Source organism: Vanellus vanellus (genome assembly GCF_965231255.1).
Source record: "Vanellus vanellus genome assembly, chromosome: 10".
Taxonomy (NCBI): Eukaryota; Metazoa; Chordata; class Aves; order Charadriiformes; family Charadriidae; genus Vanellus; species Vanellus vanellus.
In genome coordinates, this window is record NC_138915.1 from 7046942 (window position 1) to 7062762 (window position 15821).

The window sequence follows — 15821 nt, forward strand, 5'->3', positions numbered from 1 at the left end:
AAATCGAATTGGTCTCCTTGTGAAAAACTGCTACAAAACCCCCCAAGTCCAGTCTAAATGACTTTCGTTTTATTACGTCAGGACATAATAATTTCTTTATTTATGTTAATTTTAACTGGTTTATTTGCTGAGTCCTTTGAAGTGGGTTCCTTTTCGCTTTTCTGAGCAAGCTCAGATGGTTCATTCCTCAGGGTTGCTTGGTACAGTGAGGTGAAGAGTTTTCTCAGCATCATTCACACAAGGTAATGCACTGCATTGGCACGGTTGAGACTGGTTCTTCACTGAGATGTTTCATGAGATTCAAGCATGTAGCAGTTTAGGTCAGATGCTGATGGCAAGGCTGAAGACTATTATGATAGTCTTGAATGAATGGTGCTGAAAGCTGGTTCACCTTTGGTCAAACCTTTTACAGGCAAGAAGCTTTTTGAACCTCTCTGTTACTGAACCCACAAGGAACTTCACCAGTCCAGCATAGTTTCTGCATCTAGCAAGATATTTATGACTTAGTCTTATTATAGGTTGTACACTGAGTTTGTTTTAGAGGATTTTTTATGCTGCTTCTGCAAAACAATTTCTTGCTCCAGCAGCTCCCAAACTTAAATTTTAGCCTACAGCGCTCAGTCCACAAAACATGGGACTAGCATGAAGAATATCAAAGAAACAATAATTTGGGATTTGTTCACAATTATTTTAGGCTTTAAAAGGCAATGGGACTTAATATTGGTTTAAAACTGTAGAAAAGGGCTCTTGGGAGGACAATTTTAATACATCCCAGGTGTAACAGCATTGAAGTCAACAGTTACAACATTTTTTAACTGACTCCAGTATGTTTATTTTGTAGGGAAAGTTTCCTCACGCTGTAAATCGTTGTAAGATTAGTATTAATCTTGCTGATATGTCCTGAGCCATCCAATTCTCTGGTTAATTCTATTAGGCAGAATTTTCCACATGCTAGTTTGAAATGTTATCATATGATGACAAATGTAAGCTTTTTTATTGGATTTATGTAAATCCTTTCTTCAGTGAAGCTGTTGGAAGGGTTCCGCTGTTGCTTATAGGATCCACACACTGAAAAGCACCACAAATACCTTGTAAGAGACTGGCTTTTCTTCAGAAAGTCCAAGCTTTAGAAAAACTGCACATTTCAGATCCACTGCAGACTTCCAACCCTTTTTCCTATTACAGCATGACATGAGACAGCAGAAAGCTTTCTACCTGAGCACCACCTTTAGCACTGTCTACTCGTAAGAAAGAATGCACTTTCAGAGAAAAACCAGGAGTGAAAAGAACAGGTTTAAATCCCTGTTCGTCTGAGCCCTCTCATGTGGATATTTGCTCTTTAGATTGTACAAACTTCAAGGGGTTCTCATCCAAATGGCTTTCATTTGTTGTAGTTTTTATTTGAGAATTGGCAGATTAAAGAAGTTCTGTCTGGATGCTCTGGAGACCAGAGCAGTTAGATTCTTTGATTTCAGAAAGGTCTTAATAAAACCAAAATAAAACAAGACAAAACAAAACAAAAAAAAAAACCCAAACCCTACACTGAAATCGTCAGCTTTTTAGCATAGTCCATTGTTTTATTTTCTTTTAGTTCATTACACAGCAGGGCTGTGCTCCAGCTTGACATCTCGGGGCTCAGGTACAATACATACAATAACTAACTAGTGCTGCTTGCCTTCAAGCACAGGAGTAGACCCATTGGCTGCAGTGGGGCTACTCACACTTAAAGTCAATTATATACTAAAGTGGACTGGGGCCTCATATCTCGGATGAATAAGCTTTTCTACAATGAATTTGCCAAGTCTCCTTCGTAAAGGTCAAAGAAAAGGCCTCTTCTATTTCCTGCTGAACTTGGTGGACTTTTTAAAACACATTATATTCATTCTTAGTATATGTACTATAGGTATTGAACATTAGTTGACCTTAGTTATAGGAGACTCAAGAAAATAGTCCTAGGGAAGTATAAAGGCTAAAGGTTAATTACAACACCTTAAATCTAGACAATTTTGTAAAATTTCTTTGTTCTCATTTATTTAGTTGTTTTTAATTCAAAGGCAATGTTCTATTTGGATGTGGAGATTCAAGTAACACTTTCCAAAATATGAAAGGCTAAATGCCACATTTACAATTGTTTCTGAAAAGGGTTGACCTTTATTAAAGTTACTGAGTAAATACAATTCCGAAGGTTTTGTTTCTCTTGTAAATTAAATGGTATGTTTGTAGATGGAAAGGTCAATTTTCAGTAAAGCTGAGCTTCAGAAAACATCACCTTTCTCAGCTAAATCAAAGGAGTTAATTAGTTTTACAGATGGAATACATAATATATAATTCTCTTATCTTCGCTTGAAAATCAATTGTTTATGGCATAAAGAGGATACACTTGTCATCATTAGGTGTAAATGTTTGCTGCAGCAGCAAATATAGACTCGGTCTGCCACACACAGCTTCATAAATGTGAGATACGGAGGTCTTCTGAGAGGTTGTGTGTAGGGGAGTGTGTATCCAAATCCTACTTGATACCAGACTTCACGTATTTAGTAAATTTATTCCATCTTATGTGAAGCTATCTTAATTTTTATTAACAAAAAATGCACTAGAAAAATACTACTAGGCATCGATACTGCATCAAGAACTCTACAGTTTAATCCCTTTCCTCCTACTGTCCTTAATTCAAATCAGTCTTTTATATTTAGTAATTTTTACAACAATTTCAACATGAGACCAGAAGTTCACATTAATAAACAACATCTGAACCAGTTAAACACCTGGATATATTAACTAGAAGGCGGCTGGAAGGCCTGGATTTTGCTGCCTGGGCTTGTGATAGGTCTCATACCAGTGTCTGGAGCCTCATGGGAAATACTGAGCACCATGTTGTTGTCTTAGCTGTTCATTACAGAGAATATTGTTTGCTTCTTTGGACAGAAAATTGTTGGACTAAGAGGCAGCACCTCCTGACTCTGTAGCAGCCTTCAACCTCCCTCTTTGTATGGCTTTCCAAAATCAAAGGAGAAAAGGGAACAACATTTTTGCTGTCTCTGTTTAAACAAGCATGTTACACAAAGCTGAACTTTCCAGCAAGTTTCATGGGTGTCTCCAGAAGGAAGACATTTGAGGTCAGATATGTAGAAGATACTGGAAGAATTAAAGTCTTCGTAGAGATGTACCACCACAGCAGAGTGACTGCAAGTTGGGTTTCTTCTCCCATGTCTACTGGGGATGTCCAGAGATTTCTTACAGAGCTTACTCTCCTTGATTTGGCCTCATCTTGTAATTTTTTCATACAGTGCTCTGTATAAGTTAAGTGCTGTTTAGGGACTGTTGTTATTTAGAGCTAGGTATTATTTACAGCCTGTTTACACAAATCTTACCTGATAAACTTCTCCATAGAATAGATTCTTTAGGACAAATTCCACATACCCTTGCCTCGTTTGAAGCAGCAGTATTAGCTTTATTTAAAAGTCATTTAAGTATCATTATACCTCTCTTCTCCGTACAAGCAGAAGATATCTAATGTCGATATTTGTTCTCACAGAAGGGTGCCATATGGGAAAAAAAGAAGAGAGACTATGATGAAGTTGTCTGAAGAGACAAGTGAAAATAAAACAGCTCATGTCAAGCACTGAGGTTTGTAATAAGTGATGTGCCGACAACAGACACCTTCACTAAGGGAAGGGGAAACCTAAAAGATACACATAAAAAAAATTACAGGCAGATTTTCCAAGCTGCTTCACTTTTTATTTCTTTTAATGGAAGCTCAGTGACCCAATCCTTCACAGTGCTTGTGCCACACTTAAACCTTGCAGCTGTTACAGATAATCTAACCTTTAATTTTGTACTGAACAATATTAAACTAAACAAAAGTCTTCTTGCTCTAGCAGAGAGCTGGGTCAGAGCAGTTCCGCTGCTAAGTGTAGACTAGGTAATTTGTACTCTGGGATGTAGGTTCAATCGAGGCTTCAACAGCAATAGCAAATCCACATTACTATCTTGCAGCCAGGCTCTTAACATGATTCCAGTACTACCAGAGGAACCAAAATGGTTTTTTTTTATAACAGTCAAATGATTTATTAACCATTTTTAACATCCTGCTATTCTGTTTGATTTTCTGGTGTGGTACGTTCTCCATATCCAAGCAATTTTGAGGCAAACAGTCAAAACTAATTACTAATTTCATCTAGGATGAAAATAAAATGGCCCATTCCATACTCCTAACAGATGCTTTCTGTTTAAAAACATCTCCAGCCAGCCTATATATGGAAGGTACACAAACAGTGTGGTATGAGGGCTTAGATATTACACGTGGATTTTATAGAGAACCAGAGGAGATACAGAGAAGTGGTATGAAAGCTATAGGTCCTGAGCATTGAAGCAGAAGGCATTAGATCATGATTTTTCTGACACTCTCAGTACTGCTGTTCCCAATCTGCCCTTGCAATGCACAGGTAGCCTGCTCACTGCAGATTCACAGTGAGACTCTTAACTACATTGTGCTCTCCTTTGCCTCTCGTTACCTATCTACAGAGCAGCTCTATAGCAAACCTGTGCCCTCTAGCTTATTAAATCACTCATTTAAAAAGTACAGCCCCTCAGGCGATATTACAGATGTTGAAACAGATAGAAGGGTTGTAAAGGATACTAGAATTTTGGGCCTGCTGTGGGCATTCAACTGAAGCAAATAATCAGTGGGCTCAAGTAACTGTGCCAGTGCAGCCAATATATCATAGCAAAACACTGAGGCTGTATGAATGCTGGGATCTTCAATCAGATATTGCTCATTTAAAAATGGAGCTGTGCAACAGTGGCCCTATCTCTTGTACTCATTTTTCTTGGAGCAGCAGTCTGACATTTCAAAAGATGAGAAGTACCTTTCAGCTAGAATAAACTCAGAAATCTATCTGTAAACACATTTGGCCTCATCTTCAGAAATGTCAGATTTCTGGAATGAACAGCATGGGTACAATATTTGTGTCAGTATTTAGACAGCCACATGTAAGAGAGCAGGCACGGTTGCAGCATTTTACACTGCACTTTTTGCAAGTACAGTAGCTATAGGAAGAAATGCACATTACACTCAACATCTTTGTCCTACTGTACCAATAAAATGGTTGCAAAAATAAGTAAATGACTGAGTCAGTAGTGGGAGGGAAAAGTTCTTTCACCTCCTTCTCTGCCTCATTGTAATCAGGTCTCTGACTTGCTGGGTTTCCATGGAGGAATCCTTCCTGACACTAGATGACAATCACTGTGTTCATTCGTTATTGTTATTCATTGTTGGGGTTCCAGTATTGTCACCTAAAATCAAGTCCTTGCTGTGTTGAGCATTATACACAGAAAATGGCAGTTCCTGCCCTGAAAAGCTTGCAGTCCAGAGAGACAAAAAAAATGATGTGAAGTGAATGACAGCCTACAAACAACATTAGTGCCACTGCTTGATTTGTGCGTGTGTTTACAGCAGTGGTTTTCAGCCTACGGTTTGTGAGCCCCAGAGGGTAGTGGTCTATAAGGGATCCAAGAAAGGTAACTAAGGAAAAAAAAAAAAGACTTAACTTCACCTCACACAAATCTCAGCTTCCTCTGGACAGTGTTTAGGGCCTCTATACTGAAAAAGCCTGAAAATCACTGTATACAGGTTGCTACAATCAAGCCTGTAATTTATTACACCCTCAGACACATCAGCTTACATATCTGGCTACTGCTTCATGGCTTCACATACCAGTCTCACCCAGCCCGTTTCCACTCCAAGTAGCGTGGCATGGAGTAGAGAAGACCCAGCAATGTGCTGTACCTCCAGGCTTGCCACACCATGAGATCCTGTGCTCAGAGAAGTCCTGCACAGATTTCAGAGCAGCACGCTGACACCACAGCCCCTCAATCTGCCATTAACACCCGCATCTCCCTTCTCCTTGTTATGTAGGATTTACATCCAGGAAGATAAAAAACCTCCCATCTTGAGTCTTCAAATGGAAAGGACTTAAGCTCACCTTAGAACTTGCTTTCCTCCTTCCTCCAATGGAGGTACCAGACAGGGAAGTACCTGCCAGTGAACAGCAGTCTACCGAGCAGTAGCTACCAAGTTAACCTGTTTGAAAAATACTCAATTGCAGAAGAACCTATCTGTCTTAGGACTCCTAGAGACGATGAACTTCAGCAACAGGTCTGCCAGTGTTAGCAGAGATGGCATTCCTTGGCTACTGCATAGGAGAACCACCCACACACAGAGGAAAAGAACTTGCTTCTGAACTCAGGTGGTTTATCAAAGCCAGGGAATCTCACTGGTTGGGGATTAGCCCTCCAAACGGCACATTGTACTATGATGTATTGTTCATAAAGCAATTCATTCTCTTACAGTCTTTCAGAGAATAAAGTTTTCACTGACCTAATAAAATATGCTAAAATTGCTTATAATGGCACTGCTTCAGATTAGGTAGGAAGCTATTATATGATAGTTTATAGAGCTAATGGCCAGTATTGAGTGTGCATATTGTAAACTATAATTAAATGGGAAAAAACTACTTTCAGATGTATTTTCACACTGTATTTTGTAATAACGACAATATATCAACCTTTCTAATATTCTTTTCTCATGACTGAGTGGACCTATTTGGTTTGTTAATGTACACAGGTAAATCTTACCATATCATTTGGCAACTGTTATATTCAAGCTGGAATGCTCTTATTTCTGATCTCTCTGCTTCCTCCTTTAAAATATCACCTTGCGCTAAGGCTGAGGGGCAATAAGGATGACACACAAGAAATGTGCATCCACTCTGAGAACATTCCTGCTTCCTCAAAACACCTGCTTTGCTTTATGGCCAGAAGCATCGGGCTGTTTATTCTGCAAATATGTCCTGATATGGGATGGAATTTTGATTCATTTTCCATTTCTCTTTCTAAAATTTCTGATTGCCCCAGAATTCCTCAATTTGTTTTGGCCAATGCTTCCGTCTCCCTCTCTTCTTTGTTGCTTTAGTTTCAGAAGTACATGTGTATATGTATATATAATCATATATTATTTTTCCTGCAAAGCAGATAACAGACAGCCAGTAAGGTCTTTGTTGTTGGTACAAATTAAAACTTGGCTTTGCTCAAATATATTCAGATCTAAGGAAGATCAGATACTAAAATGAATAGTATAACCCATCTGTCTCAGTATAATATCAGATGAAAGCCCTGTGTATATGCATCTATAAATTGGAGATAGCTCACAGTTAAGCCACATCCAACTTTTCTAACTGGGTACTATTTATTCTGGAAATGCAACCTGAAGTCTTTATCAAATGCTTCTCATATTTATGTTCCCATTTCTCTTAAATGGAATTACTCCAGTGAGAAATGTAAACAATGTGCAGGATTGCAGGATTTCTTAAGGAAGGACTCAAAATACATCCTCTAGTATCAAGTAAGACAGCAATACATCACAATATTCTTAAAAAGCAGAAACATTCAGAAAAGTTTATCAAATGAAATGACCCAAAATGTGAAAACACATCTGTGAAATCTTCAAAACAGAAGTGTTTTCAGACCAACATACACAGATAGCTCCACCCCAGGAGTCTTAAAGTGAATGAGCTCTCTCTCAACCAGTAATATTAATTTTAACACACTTTGGCAATCTGAGTAAATATCAAACAGCTGGTGATTGCCAACACAATCCCAACGTATTAGAAGGATGATGTGGAGAATAACAGATTTGTTAGCCTGATATCAATACCGGCTGAAATAATGAACAGTTCATTCAGGACTGTGTCAGCAAAGCACCCAAACCTAAAAACATAATGAATGCCAGTCAGCATTCCCAGAAGGCAAGTGTTGTTATTTTGGCAGGAGTGTGTGCCTGGTTGATAATGGCAACTCTCTTGAAGTGGGGTACTGAATTCTTCAAGGCATTTGATTTATTACCACATCAAATTTTGATTTTAAAATGCTTATAAGCAACATAAAACAGGACAGCTTAGATGGGTTACTGGCCCGCTGACTGATCACAGAACATAGTTGATACTGAGGGGATATCAACTTTCTTGCTTCTATTGGTAACACTTAAGGACTAGTTTGTGTTACAACAAACTCTAGTATTCTTAACACTAAAGTTGGCAGTAAGGAGGGGCTGCTGTTACAATGCTATCTGAGTCACCTGATGAAACGATCACAAGCCAACACAACACTTTTAATTTTATACAAATATGCAGCGATCTATCCAAAACATGGATGAAAGGGATACTGAAGGATTAGGAATTTCACCTCTCCACCTGATGCAGAGCGGCTCTTGAGTTACCTCAGATGAGCTCTCACTGCAGTTCTGCAGTGGTACCATCTAATATGATCCTTGAATGAATAAAAAGAGGAGTTATCAAACTATCTTATCCTTCTTAACAGCAATAGCAAGAGCAGTATTAGAGCCTGGCATCTACATTTTAGAAGAGATACATAAATGCTAAAACCACTTAAGAAAGTGAAGGGAAGCCATGGGACTAGGACATAGCCCCCTCTGCCCCCCTCTTTTATTACAGGGGTAATTAAATACTGGAACAGGTGGTTCCAGTATTTAATTACTATCTCTGCAGCCCTCAAAACAAGATTAGATACTTCTTTGAGAATATAATTTATTCCAATTGCCTTTCCTAAGGTGCTACACTATATGCTCGTCTGTGGGTTGTCTAGGATATGGAAACTTTTAAATGTTTGTATGCAGACTGTTACCCAGCTAGCATCAGACTGTTCAAAAAGTTTTTGAGTCTTCTTCCTCCCTCACTTGTGAAGAGAATTGTTCTTCATAAAGAAAATGAGTAAAATTGGATATGATGTGATCTGATGTGAGCAACACATCTGAAGGGACCAGGAAGGCCACAATCACCGATGCACATTGCTAAAAGTGTGTCTATCTTGCCTGCTTCTTCTGCTCCATTCTGTGCTCTGCACGTGGCAGCTCGTGGCAGCACAAAAAATTGTTGTGTGAAAGTCAAGCTCAGACCCAGGGCTGCCTGGGTGGGACTGGCACAGGTGGCGTTCGGAGAAGGTGAAGGAACTAAGTAGTATGGAGGAGCTACAGACACGGATTCTTTGAAGCCTTTAATATCCCAAGTCGTCCCTGTGTGAAAGAGTGAGAATGACAGGAAGCAATTCCCAGCCTGTAGACCATCTCCCAGGGCAAATTTTAAAGCTAGAATTCATCTCACCTAGTGTTAAACATCTAAAAGATCAGCATTAGTCAAAGCTAAATTATTTGATGCTCTGCTCTATACATTGCCAGGCGTTACATACCACTGGAAGGCAATCTATATTTCCGTAAATTAAGAGTCCAAAAAAGATGGAATGAATCACTTTGTGTTATCTCTTGGCAATATGGAAGCCTAGATGAGTTTAGACCGGACATCTAGTTTCTGCATGGATAAAGCCAAGTGAGATGAACTCCATGCTAAATATCTTCTCTGAAGCATGGAATTAGTAATGTTTCTGAATGAAATGGCCAAAAATATATTAGTGTTAGCAAAATAATTCATTTCCTCTTCTCTCATGCTTCTCCAAGATACATTCATACTGTTTTAGTGGAAAGGTCCCAAAACCCCATCAACCTGCAGCAGATATTCTCTACAGTTTGGTTTTGTTTGGGTTTTTTTATACATTTTTTTTTTACACTCAATAATTTAAAATCTTCCAACAGAAAGTGATATTTCTAGTACTATGTATTCCATACACCTGCAAGGGGAGTGGCTCTGATTGAGAGCTACATACCATGCGGCAGCCTTGCCTGAAGTAAAGCATGACTGGGTGCAGCTGTGTACCTCGGGAGGGGGGGAATGCCCACTCACTCAGTGTGGCTCACACAAACATGAGTGCTGACGCTTCTCAAACCATTCAATGAAATTAATCTTGGCTTGGAACTAAAGAAGTCTCCTGTTCGTGTGCACTGAAAAAAAACCTTTGTAGGCCATAGTGTGGATTTCATTTCAGTGAAGTGAATGCATTTTTACAGTATTTACCTACCTCTAACATAATACAATTTTTTTTTTTTTAGCCTTTAGATACACTTCATTTTGAATCTGAGATTTTAGTCTCCCTGATTTATTTGGCTTATTGGGTAATGGAACTTCTTTGATCCTTTAAACCAAAGTGAAATGGAAGACAGATTTGGAAAGCGCTACCCCAGATGAGATTTGGCAAGGAATCAATATTTTACAGTTTAAATATGTATTAATCCATGGCAGAACTAAACCATTTTAACTTTTTATACAGACAGTATTTTACTCTTGTGAAAGTGTATAAAAAGTGCGTATTATGGAGTTATTTTGCTGAATGTTATTTATGATACACTTATCTCATTGGGGAAAAGCAAGAGCAAGTGATATCTGCCCAGGGAAAAATTATTGGGTGGTAGTTTCAAAAGAGCTTGAAAGATTTAGACAGTCAATTCCCAGTGAATTGGGAGTTATGACAGGAGTTATGGCTCTAAATCATATAAGCGGTTTTGAAAATCCAGCTCCTCCTTCCCCCTTTATATTTAATTGAGTTCATTTGTCTTTCATTTGCTTATTGTGACATTCTCAGGCAATTTGAAGCTGCTTCAGAAATAATAACAGGGAAAATATACACACACAGTCTTCTGCACATACAGTACCTTCTTAGAGGTACTGCCCTGTGGACTAGAGTCGGGCTGATGGCTGCCTCTCTAATTTACTCCCTTGTTGAACCCACAAAGGAAGCAGTGCTTTCATGTTACGGGCCATCAGGTGCAGAAGTGGAGGTAATAGAGAATGTCACCAACAGAAGCTGGAGTGTGAGACAGCAGCACTAGCAACTAAGCACTTACACTCCTGAGCTCCCAGCTGAACTGCTCGGTGTGGCTCTGCGCCTTCCACCCACAGGGGCTACAGGTCCCTCAAAGCGCTTTCCACTTTCGTCTTGCTCAGCTTTAGAACAAACCACCTCCTTCCTAAACTGAGTTCTAAGCATTTACCTGATTAAAACACCCACCAAAAGTACTCTTAGTCTCTGAAGGGCTTTTGTAAATGACAAAAAAAAAACCCAAAGTTTTAGTCTGAACCAGTCTTAGTACCTGAAAGGCTTTTGTAAAAATGTAAAAAAGTAACCAAAAAAATTACAGTGGTACTTTCTCTGGTACCTCTTACTTTAACAATGCTTATAGTATTGATAAAATGATAAACGATGTGATTATATCTTGAGGATAGCTGAAACAGAACACAGATCTTTTCATTTAACCATTCTGCTTTGAACCAGCCATTTAAATTCCGATTTCCTTTTAGTAAAGAGCTCTAAAATAAGAAGTATACAAATACCTGCAACATGGCCTTTTCTTTACTTCTTTTGGACAATCTGGAGCAACCATCCATAATGTACTCCTAACAAAGTAGAAAAGAGAAGAGTTTTTCAATGAGAGAAACCAAGACTATACAATTGTGGCATGGAGAAACATCTGATATAACTTCAAATTAAACCCTAGTTCAAATTAGACCCTAACAAGATTGAAAATAACTAGAAGTTTTCAAGGCAAAGTGATAAAGAGGTAAATCAGACACCCCAGAAATGTGTAACTTCTAGACCTATACATAAGTGTATTTTAGACACCAGTTTTTCTGCATTGCGGAAACAGAAGCCTGACTTATTTTATTTGTTTCATCTCTAACTTTACCTCAGTAAACAACTTTTTTGGACATCTTTATTAAAACCTCATTTGCACACTGACTTTATACAATTATCAACATCATTATTTAACATTTATATGATAGCAGTACAGTCATACAAGATCAAGGAAAATGGATCCACAGTACATCCAGAAAGAAAACAAATACTTCCCAAGTTAAGGTACCAAGGCTTATATCTCACTTATACCAGGCTTTAAAAAAGTCAGAAGGCTGTGCGTATGCGATAGATATGAGTAGCTGAGACAAGCAAAGCTATGCTCACTGCTATTCCTATTTTATGCGTGAAAAGCTGAGACTGAAAAATGGACTTGCCCAAAATCACGGAGACAGTAGGTGACAGGACAGAACTGATAGTTCACCTGCCTGAATCCCAATCCAAGACATTAGTCCTAAATTTAGAGTGAAGCATTTCTGTAATAAATTGTAACATTAATATATGTAACCCTGAAAAAATTTAAAGTTCTTCAAAAAAGCACACTTTTGCAACTAAATATTGACTAATATATGAACTTTCTCAATGAAAATGCCCCTTTCTCTCTCTTCCTGTTAACCCTAACTTACAATTTTTGGTTACCAAAAAAAGAATTATGCCTTCTAATTCACGTGTACCATAAAAAAATGTATTCTTTTGTTCTACTTGACTTAGGATCACTCTTTAGTGTTGGAAAACGAAGTTTTGAATCGCTGATCCCATCTTCTCCTTTACCTGACACAGGCTGTCTTTCTACTAAATATTGTCCTGTTTCTGTCTCCTTGCTAGGGTGGTTCTTCCAACCAGGGTACAATCTTGTCTGTGGGTGTTACACAGTGTGCATACAACCTGCTTGATTTTCTCAGGAGGGAGCTGTGTAATATGCTATGTAAAAATGCTGTACAATACGCGAGCTCTTCAACCCTGTTGCAGAGGGGAATATGTCTGCATCAAATTATGAAGTCTGCTTTGTGTCTGGGCTAAAATACCAATCCTGTAGCTTCATTAGTTTTTACTTGCCCCAGGGCAGCCTGCTATACTGTTATATTCTCTGATAAGCCTTATTAGATCTGTTGTTCTGAAATCTTAGGATTTAAACTAGATACATTTGGTAATATAGCTAGAAGCAGCTACTCTCATCTGATCATCCTCAATACACATAACTCCATTGAAATTACATGAGTTCAAGAAAACAAGTCATGTCAAAACGATCTTAACATTGTTATATAGAATACCTGCCAAAGGTACAGCAGATAGGCGGGGTTCTGTATCCATCACGTATGGTGATCTTTTACATTTTAAGATACAGTGTGTAAAATCCTGATCACAGTGTAGTGACTGGAAGAGCTCCCAGCATTTCAATGAGGTTAGGCTTTCACTCCATATCTGCACCAGCACGTAAAGCTAGTGGTATTTATAACATCTGTGGTAAACTATACTAGTTGATTGCTCATCCTAGAATATATTGCTTTGAAGGATCTTGGTACTGAATATTGCTGCTAGGAAGGGGAAAGTGGCATGATTCACCCTCTTGGTAAGGTGGAAGAACGCCTTTGCACAACTATTGGTTCCTAATGTGAAAGCCTTAGAACCTGCATGCAATTCTCTCACGTGTGCCAGGCAGAAACTAAGAGCCCCCCTTGACACAGCAGTGAACTTCTGCATGTGCTGTCTTATGGAAAGCTGGCGTTCAATTTTATCCCTTCCTGAGATAGACAAATGTGCACAGAGACATAGATGGAGCCAGCGGCCCTTTTAATCTCAGGTGAAGGGGCACCGGACTGAGCATAGACGGGTTTTTAGGGCTGCTGTAACTTGGGATCAGTTGCCAATGGCTCGCATTGGTTTCTCAGCAGGCCTGTGAATTGAGGGACAGGACTACAGGCGTATTTGGCATATCGTGCTCTTAAGTACCTCTACAGAGTGGCTTAGGGCTGGAGAAGTCATTTCTTCTTAATAGCACAGTTTGAGAGAATTTGTTGTAGACAAGAGAGCAAGTGCAGGCAACTGTTTCTGTGCAAGCTGGAGCTAAAGGACCACCAGACAACCACAAATTGAGCATCCTTTGCCTATGTGGAAATATAAGACATTTTGTCCTGTTTTGTTTGTGTTTGTGTAGTAGGTTATATTTATTTGTTTACTGTGTTTTGGCATATTTATACAAGTGACATTCATCTATATAATTTTAATTTTTAGAATATTTAAATACATTTTTTAAAGATAGATATTTATATAAATATGAAATCTGTATTTATTTTGTTAGTCATTTATAATTACTGCTATATTTATTATACTCCTTATACATTGATGAAGCAAAATACCAGACAGAAATACCAAAGGAGCACCCTGCTCCTTGCTGAGAACAGGCTCCTTACTGCCTGTATCTGTGGCTGATGACTTTAGTTCTTCCCCGTATCTGAAAGTTGACGCATGCCTGTCCCTAGCAAATGCTGTTGTTTTTTCACTTGAAAGCATACTGCAGGCAACCAAGTGCAACAGTGACTGTACTGAAAATTTGGTACAGTCCTATTTTCTTATTGGTTATTATGCTGATCTCTACATGCTATGTGTAAATGAGCCATATCTAAGACAACTTTCAGGCCAACATATAATTACAATACTTTGGAAGGTAACTGTTGGTGGTTTTTCTTAATATTTCCATGTTCTGTAACAGCAAAACTGCAGCTGCATTTCCTAGTGATTAATGACAAGCCTTCTCCCCTCCACCCATCTAATATTTAAGCAGTGATGACTGACAGGGAGGACTTTCCCAGCAGTTAATTACCAGATAAGCTAAGTCTTGGCACACTTCGCTGAAAAGAAACAGCCTCTTCATCAGTCATTACTGCTTAAATATAGCCCAAATCGGTGCATTTTCCGTTCTTGGGTAACACCTGCGGGCAATATTCCTTTAAAATGTGCATATAATAGGATGTTTATACATACAGAATAGCAGGCATATTTATGTGAATACTATCCCTCTGTGAAATGAGTTGAAGGATCTCATGTGTGTTGCCAATATAGGCAGGTAGAAGACTGAAAAGAAAAAACACATGCTGATCCATCAAGGAGTTTTCCCAGAAGCCTTTTTGTTTAACGGAGTAGGGGGAAGATTGCTGCTTTCTACAGACTGAGATGCTAATATGATAATCAAACATTTAGTGTTAGGTAACTCTGGGAAAAATATTAAGTATGAAAAACAGGCAATGACATGAGCTCTGGATAATTTTTTTGAATCAGTTCAAGAAAGTATTTTTTCCCAGCAGTCCACTCGTTGTATCTTGCTGACAGATAATACCCTCATAGTAATCACCCGATGACATGCATTTCAATGGCTCCAGTTCAGATCTGGTCAAATCGGTCCATTTCCATTTGTGTTAACGTTAATCTAAGGCACTTGGTTAGGCACTGGCAAGACCAAGGCCCTGGCAGATGCTCCCTCTGTATTCTTCTAAGGAAGCAGAAACTTACAGTGATGGCACACTCCAAACAACAGTAATTTTAACTGCTACCGCAACATGTGTTAGAGTTCTCTCATTATTCAGAGCGTACTTGAGTTTTGAAGGCTTCAAAGCCAAGACCCTTGCTATAAGAAAGGAAGTTAATCAAATAATTTGCTGTGAATCTCAGCCAGTTAGGAGCTTCAGCAAATCCTCTCTTATATGCTCGCTTTTGCCTCAAGCTGATTACCGATAGCTGAGGTACTAATTTGAACATCTTCCTCATTTGGTATTAACTACAGGATCAAGCCCAGGTAACTTACTGTCAGTTTTTACTTAGATCTTTGTTCTCAGTGCTCCTGTTGTTCTACTGAGGTACTTTACTTTAGGCGTCTTACAGTAGTTTTAAATATTTTATGCGGCTTTAGCAGTAAACCTAGCCAGAATCTGCTAAACTTCATGGCTCCCCTTAAATTTTCCAGCCACTCTTGTCCTTGGTATGCCTTTTTTTTAAGAATGAAAATGACAGTACCTACAAAGGCATTGAAATCTACTGCTTTTTTGTGTCACTCCCCACCCCCAGTTTCTCTTACTTTAACAGGGAGCTATATAGCAAATGTCACTTTCAGGATCCTTCCCCAGACAAAGAGCACAGCCAGAGCCATTTGTAGCACACAGTGAATGCCCAGCTGTGTGTTTGGATGATAAATCCCAACGACATTAGGGACTCTATGACTGGCTACCTATTTT